We start from the raw sequence: 18646 nt of genomic DNA on the forward strand, positions 1-18646 counted from the left end.
TTTATTGATTTCCATTCTGATTTATAGTGGTTTTTTTCCCCCATACTCTGGGTTTGATTTGCCTTTCTTTTTCTACCTTCTTGAAGCTCAAGCCTAGATTATTGATTATAGATCTTCCTTCCTTCTAATGTAAGCATTTAAAACTTAAATTTTCTCCTAAGCACAGTATTAGCTCCATTCAAACCTTTTAATATGTTTGGCTTTGCTTTCACTGGGTTTAAAATATTTTCTAATTAACCTATGATTTCTTTTTTGACCAATGGTAATTTAGAGGTATATATCTTAAATACTTGAAGTTTTCCCAAATTTCTTTCTGATTGATTTCCAATTTAGTTCTATCATGTTTGGAGAACATACCTCATATGACTTCAGTACTTCTGAGTTTATTGAGACTCATTTTGTGATTTAGTATAGGATCTCGAAAATATTCTATGTGGACTTGAGCAGATTGCATGCTTTGCTATTTTGAGAGGATTCTTCTTGTTAGATAAGGTTTTTGATAAGTTATTCAAGATTCTGTATCCCTATTAATTTGGAGGAGCCTGGGGATTGAACCCAGGGGTGATTTTATCACTGAACTTCATCTCTAGGTCTTTTTAAAAAATTTTTACTTTGAGACAGGGTCTCACTTAGTTTCTGAAGCTTGTCTTGAACTTGCAATCCTCCTGCCTCATTCTCCCAAGTAGCTGGGATTACTCTGTGTGTGTGTGTGTGTGTGTGTGTGTGTGTGTGTACATATGTGTGTGAGTGCATATGGTTTGAGAGAGTGTGAATAAGTGTGAATGTGTGTATGGGAGTGAGATTATGAATGTGTAAGTGTATGTGAATGAGTGTGAATGAGTGTGAGTGTTTGTGTGTATATGTGTGAGTGCATATGCATTTATATGTGTGTATGCATGTGGGTGTGAGAGTATGAATGTGTGTAACTGAGTGTACAAGTATGTGTGCAAGTATGTGTAAGTATGTGAGTGTATAGTGTGTAAGTGTGCAAGTTTGCAAGTGTAAGCAAGTGCATGTGTGAGTCTGGGAAAATATGTAAGTGTGTAAGCATGTGTGCAAGTATATGTGCATAAGCATGTAGGTGTGTTAGTGTGTAAGTGGTGTGTAAATAAAAATATGTAAGGATGCAAGTTTATAAATGCAAGAGTGAATGAGTGTGAATATGTGTGTAAATTTGTAGATATGTGCATATAGTTGTGTAAGTATAAGTGTGTAACTATGCAAGTGCATAAGCATGTAAGTATGTAAATGTGCAAGAATGTATGACTTCTGGTATGTAAGTGTGCCAGTATACAGACATGCAAGCATCATGTAACTGCATAAGTATGAACATATGTTGAGTGTAAGTATGCAAGTGTGCAAGTGTGTATGACTACATAGGTATGCACTGAGTGTGTAAACATAAATGTGTGTGAAAGTCTGTAGGTATACAGCTGAGCAAGTATGTTGCTGTGTAAGCATGTAAGTGTGTGTATGTGTGTATGCATACAATGACATAAGAGTGTGTAAGTATGTGAATTTTATGAATGTGTAAGTATGTAATGCACCAGCAGGAAGTGTGCAAGGAAGTATGTAACTATAAGCACATGTGCAAATAACTAAGTATGCAAGTGTGTATGTAGTGTAAGTGTAAAAGTGTGTAATGCAAATGCATGATTGTGTATTTGTGTATAAATATGTGACCATGTGAGCATGTAAGCATGCATTTATGCACAAGCATGTAAGCATTGTTAATGGGTAAGTGTGCAAGCACGTATAATTGTGCAAGCATGTGAGTATGCAAGCACATAGTGTTTGAGTGTGCAAGTATGTGAGTGTGCAATAATGTAGAGTGTGTAAGCAAGGGTGAATGTGCTATGTAAATGTCTAAATGTGCAGCTGTGTATAAGTATAAATGTGTAAGTGTTCAAATTTGTGAATAAATGTAAATGTGTGTGATTATGAATGAGGGTATGTGTATGAGTATGTGCTTGGTGTGTGAGTGTGCAAGTATGTAAGTGTGAGCATATAGGTGTGTATAGCTGTGTGTGAATGTGCTAAGATGTAAGTGCACACAAATATAATTGTGTGAATATTTAGGTGCTTATGTGTGAGTGTGTAAGTATGTGATCATGTGTATAAATGTGTAATAGTGCATATGAGAGTGTCTGGGCATGTAAACATGTTAGTGTGTAAGTTGTATGTGTGTAAGTGCATGAGTGTGGAGATAACTGAATTTGTAAGTGTGTAGTGATTGTGCAAATGCAAATGTGTAAGTATGGATGTGAGAGTATGCAAGTGTGCAAGTTTGTAAGTGTGCAAGTTTGTAAGCATGCAAGCATGAGTAAGTGTATAGGTATGTACATGAGGGTGTGCAGTGTAAGTATGTGTGTAAGTGTAAGTGTGCATTATTGTGATTGAGTGTGAGTTGTATGGGTGTGAGTGTGAATTCTTGAGAGTGTGCATGGGTGTGAATACATGTGAATATGGGTGTGAATAAGTGTGAATGTGTGTATGGGAGTGAAAGTGTGTGTGTGTGTGTGTGTGTGCATGTGTGGCATCAGGTTCTTTTGAGTCTCCTTGCATGTGTTTCTAGTTTCTCCAACAGCCAAGGATGTGTGGAGACCTTACCTAGCCTTCTGAGGCTTTCTCAGTTTTAGGATCTCCCCATAAAGTTATGGCTGATCTCCTCTTACCCCAAATGAGATCAGAACCTCAGGATGACAGCTACAAGTTTCCCCCATAATTTTTGTACTAACGTTGCTACTTTAACTGAAAATACCACTAGTGAGGACTTTTACTCTCTACCCCAAATAAAGTTTGTCTGTCTGACTGCAAGGCTGATGATTTTCATAGCTCTTTCCTAGTCGTAAACCTTGCTAACTGAGGTGGGGTGAGTAGTAAGAGCTCAGACTCCTTTTTTTGTTATATGAGATTTGAATTCATTTCCATTAATAAATACTTTCCAGTTCATTGTTTGCTTTCAATTGATTTGCACTCCTAAAGTTGTTGTTTTCACAATTTTATATTTTTATACCATTTTGTGTGGGTAGAAGATTTGTCAACATTTTCAGCCCATCGTAAGTTGGAGTACCAGCTCTGATGCGTATATTTTTCTCTATTTAAATTATTTAAGTTTTGCATATAGTTTGAGGTAGGGATCTGATTTAATCTTTTACCCAAATAAACAGGCGATTTTAAAAACAACTGTTAGTTGAATCCATACCCAATCTTAGCCTTTTTGTGTATATATTTTTTTGATGAGACTAATGTTGTTTGTATGTGTGTGGGGATGTTCATGCATCTGTGGAAGAATATGGTGCATAAGTCATCAAAATAAAATGAATCACCTCACAATCCCAAGATAAGCTGGATGAATCTGTATCTTATCAATGACGTTAAATGTGGAAAACTTCTCAGAAATTAGAAATGTTTAGACAGATACTTGTGATTGTGTTGTCTGAATTTGGGGCATTTATGACTCTATATACTTGACTTTTAATCCTGTCAACATCCTTTCCTGTGTCTAATCTCAGCACAGCATTTTTTTTTTTTTTACTTTTTACTTATTTATTCATTTATTTAGCAGTACTGAGATTGAACCCAAAGATGCTGTACCATTAGCTACATCCTTATCTTACTTTATTTTATTTTTTCCTCCAATTTTTATTGGTACTAATAGTTGTAAACGATGGTACAATTTGTTGTTACATAGTAGTACATGCACTAACAATGAAATTTGGCTAGTATCACTCCCCAGCACTTCCCGCCTCTGTCCTCTCCTCACACCCCTGGTCCCTTTCCTCTATTGATCTTCCTTTGCTTTTAAAAAGACCCCTCTACCCGCTTTCTTTTCCCATTTCCTTTTTAGCTTACACATATTAAAGAAAACATACAACCCTTGACCTTCTGGAGTTTGGCTTATTTTGCTTAACATAATGGTCTCCATTTTCCTGAAAATGACATAATATTTTTTTTTATGTTAGTCCAACATTTTGATTTTAGTTTTTTCTGCTCTCTTGTATTGGCATATTTAATAACAATGTAGGACTTTTTTAAAAAATGTGATTAGTGCCCTTATAAAATGACTCCAGAGAGATTCCCCATCCCTTCCACCTCGTGAAGACAGTGAAAAGGCAGCTGTCTATGAAGCATGCTTTCACCAGATACCAAATGTGCCAATGCCTTGACCTTGGGTACCCAGCCTCCACGATTGTGAGAAATAAATTTCTGTTGCTTATGAGACACTTGGTTTTGTAGAGAAGCCTGAACAGACTAAGTCAATAACTTTTATGAAAGGAAAACTAACTTTTGGCAAGTTATTTTTATAGCAGTGACCCCTTACTAGAGAATATTTAGTAGATCACTATAGAAAAAGATAGGGCCTTTTTATTGGTATAGGAGGAGTCCTGCAACAATTCTTTGTTCGTCAAGATATCTCTTAAGTACCATTATTCAACATGAGGATATGTTCTGAATAGAAAACAAATTTTGTTTCTCAGGCAGGTAGGTCTATCTCTATAATACATAGAGACATTATATAGAACACATTATATATGACATATACTCTGTAGATGGTAATTATCAGTATCATATCCTTACAATTATATGATATTATTTTGTGGCATGGCTAATATGAACTTATTTTTAAGGCACCATCTGCTCCTAAAGGAAATGCTAGGGTTAACTTCCTAACTTCAACAAGATAAGGCCCTAATAGACCAGACTGCAAGGTCATCTCACCTAGCATCTTAAGCAGAGAGCTCAATCCTTCCTGGAAGCATCAGTTGACTTTCACTAGTTGCACTGTCACTGGAGTTTGCTACCTTATGCAGTGGGATGTTTCTGTGGTGCCCAGTAGGCCCATCAAGTGGGGAAGTCTTCGATGCCGTTTATTTAGGCTGAAATGGCATGAACTGCTACCTACCTCAGTGGCACTGTAAGGGTAGTACAAAGTCTTTGCCATCTGGAGTCAGCCCCAGTCATGTCCTATCTGTGTGACCTTAGAAAGTTGCTTCATCCTCAGAGACCCAAGTCTTTTCATCTGTGAAACAAAGATAATGATACCTTCCAGGGTTTTTGTGAAAATTGGAGATAATATGAAGGATGTACTCGGTACACCCTAAGTGCTACATAATGGTATTATTTAAACACTTTAATAGCATCCATTACTGACCCCTATCTTGGAGGTTTTATGTGAAGATTAAAAGAAAAAATATATATATGTAAAGTACCTGGTACATAATAGACCCTTAATAATTGGTAGACTCTGATGTAAATTTCAAGGAATACAGTTATTTAATGGGCTTCTTTAAGTGTAATTCTCAATTTGGAGTTAAGAGTCGTGGCTCTAGCAATAATTAGCTGTGTGCTCTTGAGCAAATCACTCTGGGCCTCAGTTTCCTCGCTTGAAATTAGATATTTAGGTAAATGAAAAGCCAAGAAGTCTTTTTATAAACTAAAAGGGAAATTTTCTTATGATTTGCAAGGAAGCAAATTTGGAATGCTAAGGAACATTCCAGAAGCCCAGCTGATACTAACTAACAAGTTAGGGTTATTAAACTTGCAAAATGAATGCATTAATTACAAACAAGAATGTAAGCAAAATAGCTTAAGCACAGCCAAGTTAATTCATTGAGATATATTTGCTGTGCACCTGAGTCCTAGAGAAAATTGCTCTTCTGAGCTCCTGCAAAAGGGATTTTTGATGGAATCCTACATGCTTTGCTTCCTTCTCACATCAAAATATTCAGCACACTTTATTTATTTATTTTTTTAAAGAGAGAGAGAGAGAATTTTTTTTTAATATTTATTTTTTAGTTTTCGGTGGACACAACATCTTTGTTTGTATGTGGTGCTGAGGATCGAACCCGGGTTGCACGCATGCCAGGCGAGCGCACTACCGCTTGAGCCACATCCCCAGCCCAGCAACACACTTTAAATTTAAATGCAGGCTTTCCTCCTGGTATTAAGTGGACACATCACTTTTCAATCTTCTTTTTAATAATATTATATAGCAGCCCAAAGACACCTGCTGTTCTAATATTTTACTTTTAAGAAAAGCATCTTCTGGATGGTCAAAAGATCAAGTTTACCTTGAAAAGACCCCTTCATTCTTAATTAAAAAGCTATTAATGACATGCTCTATAAAACATTTCTTTGGGTTAAATATTGGTGTTTGTGTCTGGATGGTTGGGAGCATTGGTAAATGAGAATGCTCTACTTCAGGGATTTTGGAACAAATGCTGTTATTGTATTACACATAGATGCCTTAGCCAGCAGATACATTCTTTGTGACTCATTTATTTGCTTTGGTATGCTTGGTGCCTGGCACAGAGTAGCCGATGAAATGTTTGTTGAATAAATAAATGGGTGTAAGGAATGTCTTTTCCAGGTCTCCAGCAAGAATAATGTAAGTGATCTTGCATGTATTCTTGATATATCCTGTTTTTTATTGGTTCTTTTTTGTTATACATGTCAGTAGAAACCATTTTGATATAATCATACAAGTATGGAATATATCTTATTCTAATTAGGACCCCATTCTTGTGGATGTACATGATAGTGGGATTCACTGTGATGTATTCCTATATGTACATAGGAAAATTATGTCAGATTCATTCCACTTTCTTTCTATTTTCTATTTTCCTCCCTTCCCTTCATTCCCCTTTGTCTAATTTACTGAATTTCTATTCTTCCCCTCCTCACTCCATATTTTGTTTTAATAGATGTCAACTGGGCTTTGGAAAATTGGGTTTAGCGACAGTCAGGGAAAGGGAGAGTCTGGCTTGTACCCACCGAAGCTTCTTCCTTTGGATGGTAGAAGGAATGGGATAGTGTGCAGAGATGAACATTTTATAGTTGTAGGCTTTAAGCATTCAGTCTCCAACCCAAATGAAGCACCTGGCTTGACCATCTTTAGATTGGTCCTGGGTGTGCATGTGTTGTGGGAAATGGGTAGAATGTCTGAGCCCTGCCTGAGCTCTTGGAAAAAAAAGGAAAGGTTGTAAAGGGGAAATATCAAAATGCTTTTTTTAAAAAAATGTAGGATAGAACAAGTAAACGATCCTTGAACAATCATTTGGAACTTGATGTTATATTGGTAAATGTCCATATTAAAGATGACCCTTCCCTGTTAGAGGACCAAGAATCTCCCTTTATTTCTGACAATGTGATTATTCACACATGGCAGCATGAGAGAGCCAGACTACAGTCCTGATGTTGCAATATAGAAGAAACAGTAATGGTCAGCTGGGCATAGTGGCAAATTCAAACCCAGCCTCAGCAACTTAGTGAGGCTCAAAGGACTGGGGATGTGGGTTAGTGGTTAAGCATTCCTGGGTTCAATCCCTGGCAAATAAATAAATAAATAAATAAATAAATAAATAAAGCAAGCAAGCAAGCAAGCAATAAATTGGATCTAGAAGTATTGGCTCAACAAAGTGTGGGGCTTTGGGCAGATTGTTTAACCTCTCTGGGCCTCTGTGACAACATCTGTAATGAGAGAGATTTGGACTAGGCAATCTTTTTTATTTAGCAACATGTACTGTGCTAAGTGCTAGGAATTAAACTAGGCAATGGGATCCAAAGTTGAGACACACTAGATTCTGGTTCTTATTCTGATTGGAAAAGGCAGAACAAAAATGCTTGCAGGCAAAGAGAAAGAAATTTGCTTGGGCTTGGAAACAAATATCTGAAAAGTATGAATTCATCAGATAAATTTTTGTCTTCATTTATTCAACAAAATATTGGCACCCAGCCAGTTGCAAAGGAGTTTGCTTACTGTTTAGGAGGAATGGGAAAACAGCCATGAAGAAAAAGATAAGAGCTTTATCTTCACTCACTTAGTCAGCTTCAATCAGCTTATTGGGGGGTGGTATAAATTGGGAAAAGGGATTATTAGAATCTAACATTGAGTGAATATTTACTTTTGTCTCATTTCACACTCCCCATATGTCCCCATTTCATGATGAGAAAACTGAGGGGAGTGAAACCATCTGTCAAGCTCAAAGTAAGAAGCCATTAGGACTCAAACCTACCCCTATCTTCAAAGCTCTAGCAGTTACATGGGATGTAATTTTATAGAAGGAGAAGCTTCCAAAGTCACGGAGTATGTGAAATTTTGTTTCCCTTATCTAGCATTTCTTTTTTTTTTTCTTTTGTTTTTCTGCAGGGTGGGGGGGTCGGGGGGTGGGGGTTGAACCCAGGGCACTTGGCCACTGAGCCACATCCCCAGCCCTATTTTGTATTTTATTTAGGGACAGGGTCTCACTGAGTTGTTTAGTGCCTCGCCATTGCTGAGGCTGGCTTTGAACTCATGATCCTCCTGTCTCAGCCTCCTGAGCCACTGGGATTACAGGCCTGCGCCACCACGCCTGATTCTAGCATTCCTTCTTGGGGTCACTGCATCAGTTTTCCCTTGGTGATCATACCCAGCCTGCACTCTCTCAACGCCGGCAAGTAAAAACCGAGTTCTCCTCACTCTGCTGCTTTCTCCTCACTCTGCTGCAGGCTTCAGAGAGCAATCCTAGCCCAGACTTAGCCTATCAGAGTGCACATCCTTATAAGAGCAGTGATTGTCCCAGAGATGAGCACATGACCAGGCTGCACCAATTGGAATCCACTCCTGGGTGTTTGCTGGAACTATTGAAGGGTATCTTAATGTTACAAACCTGGACTTTTTAAACTACAGACTATATACTCCTGAAGCAACTAATGGTCATCTTTATTCCCCAGGAGCAGAGAGGAGTTTGGCCTGGGAATGAAGGCAATAGACAGAAAGGTAGAACAGCAATGTTGATGTTCCAGAAAACATTGAGTCCTTGGATCTCATTTTGCTTTAAACAGATATGGTTTCTGTGCTTTCAAGTTACTTTTTTCCCTCCCATTTAAAGACAATCTGAGTTACATTCCTTGCAACCAGGATTTCAGGAGAATATAGCTTCCAAAAGTGTGCAGAGAATTGTTATTTCTCTTTTTTCCCTAGTATATTTTTCACAGTAGCTGCAAAATACTCCATTAACCTCACCTGGACTTTACACTTGTAGGTAAATAGGATGTGATGTTTTGCCAGATCTTTTGCCCTTTGTCTCAGAACTCTATCCATGGGTTATATTTTTATACATCAGGTGATGCCAGGATTCACATGCTGGGGTATAGATTGGGCAGCCTCCTTATTGAGTGATAACCAACATCTTGTCTCCATCTGTTATGAGGAGCTGTTTCAGAAAACACCCTAGTCTGAATTCAAATCAGAGAGCTTTCTTTACCTGGCCAGGGACTGTCATCCACCATTAGAGAATGAAGCTCTGTAGGAGAATAGCACTCTCCTCCTGGATATCTTTATCATTTTAGGACAAAAACCACAAGCCTGGGGAAGTCTGTTGCATGAAATCTAGCCAATCACAGAAGCTAAAACAGTAGTTAGCAGAACTTAAGAGGCCCTAAGAAGAACTAAAGGCCCCTAAGGTGGGTGTACAATTTGGGTTTTAGTACATTTGCAAGGTACAAAGTATAGAAAACACAACTGTTTTGGGAACGACAGCTCAGATGCTGATTTCCCTGAAATGGCTCTTGCCTACAGGAATAGCAATGGCGTCAGTTTAGCCATGCTTACTTATGTTGGCTTACAACAATTTTTCCCTTAATATGTCTTAATTATTTCTATCTTGTAACTTAACCTATATCATCTTGATACTTGCCTATATTAAGATTAACTATAGTTAATCTATGGGCCCATACACTCATGTATAACTTTTATTATCTATACCTTAACACTAACATCTTTAAGTCTTATGTCTATGTACTATATAAGGCTATATGTTTATACTGCTGTATTGCTATTTCTATCCTAAAGCTTAAAACATATTTAAGTATCTTAACATTAACTTTTATTTTATTATTTTCTATTGATTTATGTCTATTAATCTATAGCCTATTGTGGGAGACCAACCTCGCACATGACTGAGTTAACTCCCCTGCTGGGCGATGTGGCGTCAGGCACCCATGCTGCTAGATTGCCCCCCTCTTCTAGGGTCTTCATGCCCAGACATGTCTTGTTACAGCCCCATGGGTGGAGCTATGCTTACCTGTTCCTTTGTAATATAACCCCTTGCCCTGTTTAGGATAAAATGTTCCATGGAAGTGCCATGTGTGAGTCCCCTTCTCTTACTGTGCCCTTGGGTGTGGCCTCCCTAGATGTCAGTCAACCTGCTGACAGCAGACATCATGAAGTTGGACTCAGCCCCCTGAAACCTGACCCCTTGACTCATTTGAATAGCTTCTCCTCAATAAAAAGGGTCAACGAGTGCTCTCTCTCTCTCTTCCTGCGAACCCTTAAGGTCATAAGAGCCGTCACAGTGACCCCAAAGAAAAAGGTATTTGTGTCTCTTGTGTGGTTATTTTGTGCAGCCCAGTCAGCCCAGTTTACTTGGAGTGACCCCTGAGCCTTTTAGTTGCGAACAGAAACCTAGCAGCCTATGACTTATCAATATGACTTATTAATAATCTATGACTTATCTCTTATAAAACTATATTGTTTATTTTAGACCATAACATGTCCAGTCATGTCTTGGCCACCCAGCTCTTGATCCTTTTCTCACTGTGCTGGGACCCCAGACATAGCTCCTTCTGACATTGGAAATGTCACCTTGACAGACTATATGACTTGCTCTATATGACCTATGTGGAAGCATGCATGGAGGATGAAGATGACCAGAACAGCTTTTTCCCTGGTCCTAGTTTCTGGAATTCCAGAATCTCACCACTGGATAGCTCAGGGATGTTTTCCTAGTCCTTACAAGCATCAGAACTGCACAGTCCTATGACTGTCAACACTCAACCATTGCCTCTGAAGACCTTCTGCATTCAGCCTTAGCAACAAAGTGCTCTCTAGATAATCTTTTTCCCCTAAGATCACTTCCCCCCTAATTGATTATCTATCTATCTATCTATCTATCTATCTATCTATCTATTTATTAGTTCTAATCAGATATACATGATTAGAAACTCTTCAATTCATTGTACACAAATGGAGCAGAATTTTTCACTTCTCTGGTTGTGCATGAATCTAATGCTCTTAATCTCTGGCTCCGTTGAAGTACTGCTGTGGTCCCTCCAACTAGGGATGAAATCCTCTTTTTGCTGTTACAGGAGAACAGCCTGAGACCAATCTCAGGTTTGGTTAAAAAAAAAAAAAGGGCTTTACACAGCATCATTGACAACCATTCCAATGCCCATCTCTGTACATGAATGTGAGCTCTAGGGGCTCCAACATACCACTGGCCTGGACCAACATCTCCAAATAAAGTATCTTTAGAAATTGGACATCCCTTTACAGAAATGGAGTCATCCTTTTCAGAAAAGTTCTCTGTGGAGGATTGCTTGCACAGCAAAGTCTTCAATGCCCGAGAGGGAGGTCTGATGGAAGATTAGATTCAGTGAGGGTCAATGATTCCTAGAAATAAGGGATCAAGCATGGCAAGCCATATTTTTTACCAGAGCTGGATAATAGTATGGGAGTAGAGTTTTGTAGCAGAGGAAAAAGCTTTTCTTCAACCCATTTATGTGACGAGTGCCTGTGAATTAAGCTAAAAAAGGAAAAAAAAAAACCACATTAACAGGAGAAAAGCATATTAATTTATTTGATGTTAATACTTTTAAGTGGCATGGAGATTCCATAGAAAATAAATGAAAAGCCCAAGGAAGCTGTAAGACTTGGGGACTTATATACCATTGTAACAAAGAGCAATAAATTGTGGATAAGTGGCTAAACAAAGGAAAGGGATTTGGACTTGTAGAGGTGGCACACAAGGGAAAGTGACTCAGAAATATGTGGGGGAAATTAATGGAAGATAAGGGTTATTTTAATAAGGTTTGCTTGTGTGAGTCATCTCAGGTTGATCCCCCATTTCCAGTGATAAGAACTTTCTTTTTCATGGTTCTTGGATGACACGTTTTTGAACAGGAAATTTATGCCCTCCTTTTGGGCAGAAATAGGGAGGGCAGAGATCTCTTCCTACATCTGCTGTTTTCTCAATTGCCTTCAGCTCAAATAATCAACATGCCAAACAGGGGAATATTTTAAGGTGAAATGTTCTGGTCTCCTTCACTTCACAGATAACATCCTGGTACCTACTCTAAAAACGCTCTTGGGAAAACAAAATCTGTGAGTGGTCTGATAGTTCCAACACACAGAATCCTAGAACCCATGATATTTAGGGTGCTGTAGATCCTTACTAGGTGGGTTAAACTGGATACAATAATTAGGTGGGTTTTCCTTCCCAATAGACACAATTGAGCTCTTTTAAGACTAGTGGCACAGCTCTGCCCCTTGCCTGGGGCAGATGTCAAGGGCAAGCCTTCCTGCAGAGGAACAGGACTACAGAATGGTGCTTCCCATGACACAGATGTATGGTGAGAGGAAACTCTGCTCACTCTTGGCACATATAAAACTCACCTGGGGGATTCCAAAGTATATGTGGAATAGAGGAGAAAAACTGAGAATTGAAATTCTTGAATGAGCAAGAGAATGCATAGAGCTGGGAAGACTCAGGTATGAAAATGATCACATCCCACTCTCCCTGGGAAGACTGAGGAGCATCTGTTCATGCTGCAGGTGGGAAGGTGTCTTGTGAAGAATTTGTTGATTCTGGGCATAGTATGAATTTGCATGAGAGTGTAAGATGTGAACTATTAATCTTTCTGCCTTTTTTTTTTTTTCATAATTTTTAGTTACCCTCTCTCCATGACTGAAATTGTGCTGGGTAGTAGCAGAGGGATATGTTGAGCTCAGCTGGTCTTGGGAAGGGCCTACCACAGATAGAATAAAAAGCTCTACTAGGACTCTCAAGAGGAATTCATCCTGTGGCCAGGATGTACATGCAAGGGGGTGACACATAAAATTCTGGGGAAGTACTCAGAGTCACTGGTGAAGATAGTCTTCTGGAAGTGTTGGGAACAAAACATTTAAGGAGCACCTAGGAAAACGACCTTGAGGTAAATGCCAGGGGTACCATTTATCTCTTTAAAGTGTCAAGAAGGCCTCACAATAAACCTTTGTATCAAAGCCACAAAGGCTTCTATTAAAATGCAAATGATGTTTGCTAAAAATATCCTGTTGAGCACAATTAGCACCTTAGCTGGTCCTCCTTTCCTAGGTGGGAATTGGTCCCCCAAAGGAGGGGACATAGGCAGTTAAATTTTGATGGGAGAAGGTGAGAACCTGATCTCTGTATGGGTGAAGGTTGGAATGTAGACAAGTCAGGAGAGGGAATGACTTTTGAGGGGGCAGGGAAGGGAGGTGAAGAAAGAACTTCAGACCCATTTGAACAATTGTCAGTTTTCCCTGAGGTTAAAATTATCCATATTACTTAGCACCATTCTTTCCCGAGACTGTCTGACCCACTCAGAGTCACAGTTTCCCTTTGGAAAACATATTTGCAAGAACATTGGAAGTCCAATCACATGTGTCCAAGGTTACTGTCTATATAAGATTCATGCCTCCTTGCCCCTGCATCTTCGCAACTGCTCTTTGGCCCCTTCAAATTAGCAAGTTTTGTTCAGATGCTTTTCACAGAAGAGTTTCTTGGCTATCTGAGCCAGATTTACTAACTGCATAATTTTTAGCTTTGAAGAAAAGGTCTTCAGGAGTCTCCTCACATGGAATCTCTCACCTGCTAACCATTTGCAACAGCTGATGTATTGTAGGCATACCTCATTTTACAAACAACATGAGAAGTGTTGATCTTTCAGCCTGGAATTATTTTGTACTCAAATCCTGCTCATAAATTTAGACTTCCCTTTGAGCTTTCTGAGCCCCTGAGTTTCCCATGCTGATGTGCAAAACCTAGCTGTGAGTGGTGGAACTACAAGTGCAGGATGTATTTTTCAATAAGTTGTGTAATTTCTAAGATAATTTTGAATGTCTCTGCTACTAAATGATTTATGGGAGAAAGGTAAGATTTGTTTAGATACTCAAAAGCTGACATCTTTTTTTTTTTTCTGATCTTGAGACATCTAAATTGGTCCTCCAATTGCTTCTTAATTTAACAAAGGCATATAAAAAGTTTAATGCTTAAAGCTCACATATTAATTTTATATAACATTTATAATAGGGTTATTATGTGACACGAAATATTTTATGGGACATGGGGGCTCATTGTTTAATCAGTATATTAGGTTTATTTATGACCATTTTATAGAGATAGATGCATAATTTTCCTCTCTTACTATTGTAAACATTAATAGTTATTTCTTTATATACTGCTGGTCATATCTGTAATTTACTTTATGCCGATTTCTTAGCAAGCATGCTATCATCCCTCTCCCCTCTACTCTACAGCACATTCTGCTACATCTGGCCGCATCTTGCTTTCTCATGTTGGTTTGAAGTCTCCTAGATAATAAGTCCTAATTGAAATCCCTTGAAATATGTGAGTATGAATACATTTTAAACAATGGAACCCAAGAAACCAATATTTTTGACATATTTTAGTATCACAGAGCATGAACAGATTCTTAAAATGCATCTCAGCCTCCAGCCTTGGGAATACATCTTCTGTGCCAGAGTCACAGACAGGAAGAAACTGGCTTACCTGGAATGCCACCTTTGGGTTGGTAGCACATGCCACTGCATCTGCTGCCTTGCTGCTCCTGGGCTTGTTTTGTGTTGTTTGGCTTGGCTTCACATATTCTTTTTCGAAACAGCTGGTGAGTATGTGCTTGTAAGAAGAAACAAATGAGCAGGCTTGGCTGAAACCTTAAAATCAAAATGCATCCACCCCCAAAGTGGGCCGTTTTCTGTTTGGTCGCCCCAAGCTTTGCTTCTGATTTATTTTTTCATGATGTTACTTCATCAGGGATCCATTTCTATAAGATGGGGGCAGTGAGAATCCTTTGTTTATCCCAGACTCAGGCTGGGTCTTGAAGTTCCCTGGAAATATCGATACCATCAGTTCATATGTTAGCTCTGGGATGTCATGGCAGCTGGTGACAGATCTGAAATGTTGGGAGCCCTCTGGAGACTAAATTAGGGATTGATATTTAGCAATGTGGAAGAGTGCCAAAACAGGCTCTTCTTTTCCTTGAAGATTAGTTTGATGCAGAGAAATTTTGATGTGCCAGAAACCACATGCTAGGCTGTAATTGAGTGTAATTATTGCCCTGTGTGCTGCAAAGTGCTGGACTTGAGGCATTCAACAGAATTCCAATAATTTCTTGATTGGGCTCTAAAAAGCAGTGCCCCCAACAGGGCCAGAAAGACTTACATTTAACTTGCCTGGTCTTCAAATGAAGATGTCTCTGGTCGTTCAGTTGGCTGAGATTTCCCTCTAATTCTGGAGCCTTGATCTGTGATCCAGGACACCATTGCCAACATGCTTTCTCCTTAGTCTTGGAGTAGTTTCACACAAGAAAACCTAAATGAACAATGGGAGAATTCATATGAATAATTCAAACATGACCTGCAATATGCCCAGAATACAAAATAAACCATTTGTAATTATCTGGTTATTTCAGCTGAGAGGTTTCAAAAAAGGCTAAATTATTTGGTTAAATTACCTTCTTTTTATTCGACATGTGGAATGGTCCCAACTTCAGTGTGCTATCCAGGAGCTCTCAGGAATGCAAGATTCTGCCTCTCCCTCTGGCATTATATAGTGAACTGTGTGGGAATCGTGACTGTTCACTCCTAAATATCATCCTCTAAGGTTAGGTGCATTTCTTAAAGACAACTTAATTGTGCTAAAATTGTTCCAGTTGTTGGTCGTTACAAAATCTTTTCAACATGTTTTTGTCTGGTGTCCTCCCTTCAAAATACAATCCATGGAGCAGAAGTTAATTTTTACTGATCAAATTTGTCCAGACGTCCAGGGTCATTGTCTTGGTCATTTTATCTTCCTATTCAGGCTGTCATTGCAAACAGAAATGAAAACTAGGATGAATGCATACTCTCCCTAGGACTTTTATTGGAAGAGGCACATTTTAAACAATCAAAGTTAGATATTGGATTTTGTATTTCAGTGATCTATCTCTTTCTCTTCCTAACAAAAATAATGCTGAGCTTCCAGTTAACTGAGGGTCACTATCATGAACATTCCAGTGAATCTAGATGTTATAAATTTTAGAAAGTCGAATGGCAGTGCAGCTCCAGTGTCTTCTCCTTTGTCAGAAATGTCTTCCTCTCACTCATATAGGAATCCTGTTAGAGGATGGAGGGGAATTCTTTCTCACCAGCTTGCAGAGATGCCAGTCTTGTCTGCTATAGATTCAGTAGACTACTGAGTCATTGCTTTCATGGAAAAAGGCATTTAAAGTTTCAACTTTGAATTGGCAACACTGGGAACCCATCTTTGTCCCAGCATCTCCATCAGGATGTCAAGAAAGTCTCCAGTGTTTTGAACATCCTCCATGGCCCGCCCTGTGCTTACCAGGCATGCTGTAGATTGTACATATACTGGTTGATCATATTTTGGAAGAGGTTGCTTTTCTCTATTCAGTAACCAGATCCACTTCTTTTCTGATTAAGTAAATGTGTTGTAAATCTTTTCTTCCACGTTATTGGTGTCTAATGATGTTCATAATGATTTTTATGTTATAATCAAAATTCTCCTTTATAGATGCTGGGTTCTGTGCCTGCTTTAGAAAACATTACCTTTAAATTAAGATAATTTAAAGAAAGTAGAATAAAAATAATTAATTTCTGTATTAGTTTTCTATTGATGCGTGGTAGATTACCATGAATTTATATATATTTATCATTTACAGTGCCTGGGCATGGCTTAGCAGGGTCTTTGTTGCGATCAGAGGTTAGCTGGGGCTAGGGTTTCATATGAGGCCTGAGTCCCTCTTCTGAGCTTCTGTGGCAGTGTTCATTTCTTTGCAGCCATGGAACTCTTGGTGGCTTGCTTTATCATGCCAGCAGGAGTATCTTTGACTTCTAGGTCCTCTTCTAAGGGCTCACATGATTAGGTCAGGCCCACCCAGGGTAATTTCCCTTTTGATTAACTCAAAGTTCCTAATTGGCAACCTTCATTACATCTGAAAAGCCTCCTTGCCTTTTCCATCTAACATATCATCATAGCAGTGATATTCATCACATTGGCAGGTCTTGCCCATGCTCAAGGGGACATTATACATGACTTGTGAACCCCAAGTGGGGAGTCATTCTGGTAGAATTCTGCTACCACAATATCTTAAGAAAGCACTGCTTTAAAAAAAATTCAGCTTTTCATAGAATGTTTAGAATTTAAATGAATTGTATACAATATTAAGTTGGTGTAAGACTTTCTATTATAATGTGGTAAAATTTTCCTGAGAACCCTTATATTCTACAAAGTAACACACATTAAAGTTAAGGGAAGACCACTCGAAACCTAAGCTACTTTGTAACCAAAGCACTAAAAGATGGTAAGAGTCCTAATAAAGCTACTAGCACTTTTAAAAGACAGTTTAAATGCCTAATAAATAATGATATATTACAACAAATATAGGCCTCTACTTAACAATGAAATAAAATGAGTACAGCACGTTGGTTGGGGGAGTAAGAAAAGGCAGAGGCTGTGAAGTAGAGCAATAATGAACATGTGCCGAGGTTGGAGAAGTTTCACCATGAGCATGTTACCAAACTCAGCCAAGAGAAAAATGTGGCAGTACAAACAGAGTTATATTTCTTTGCAGATTGTGTACATTGTGGTCAGATGCTCTTATTACTTGATTGCAAAACTAACTTGCTGGGAAACAATGAATATGACCATCATTTCCACATTACATTGAATGAATCTCTTTATTTACCAATAGCCTCTGAGCTAATTTATATGATGTTGTAAGAGAAGACTGTAGAAAATTAAAACATCTCTTCTATTGCTACAACACTACTTATTGAATCATCTATCATCTCTCTTCCAGTTAATTTTTAAAATTGGGTTTTATTTTATTTAAGTACATGTAATCATAGTCTAATAGTTCCACAAGATTTATCATAAACAATGGCATCCTTGGCATCCTTGGTGCTTCCTCTACCATTTCCTGCTCTAAGGCAACCATTTCAACTATTTTAGTTGATTCTTCTGGTAGCTACAACTGTACCTTTACACAACATGCCTCTTTTGCAATTTCTTGATATTTTTCAGTCTGAGCTATTATCTATTGACTTCCTGTTAGGGAAGGCAAAGACTTAGCTCATGGTCATTCTTCTTCTGGTTCCTATCACTCCACCTTCTCCCTACCCATTCTTCCCTCCCCCGAATGTAATTCCATTGTAATGTTTGTTTGAGTTACATAAAATTTCCAGAGTGCCGGGAAATTAACAACATCCTCCCATTTTCCAATTTTGCATTTTGTGCTTATTTTGTAAACCATTTCAAGGACTCATCTGTGGCAGAGAGAGAACTGTCTAGTATCATAATTTAGGTGCCACATGTGGTCTGACAATTAAGAACAGGGGTAAGCAAGCTATAGTCTATGGGCCACATCTATCTGGTGGTCAGTTTCTGTTCTTCCAGAAAACTAAGAATGATTTTTACTTTTTACTGTGTGTGTGTGTGTGTGTGTGTGTGTATGCACATATGTGGTGCTGGGGGTGGAAACCAAGGACCAAGCAAGTGTTCTACCACTGAGCCACATTTCCAGCCTTTATAAACTTTAAGACTGGTTCTTACTAATTTGACCA

Source organism: Marmota flaviventris, chromosome 11 (genome assembly GCF_047511675.1).
Source record: "Marmota flaviventris isolate mMarFla1 chromosome 11, mMarFla1.hap1, whole genome shotgun sequence".
Classification (NCBI taxonomy): Eukaryota; Metazoa; Chordata; class Mammalia; order Rodentia; family Sciuridae; genus Marmota; species Marmota flaviventris.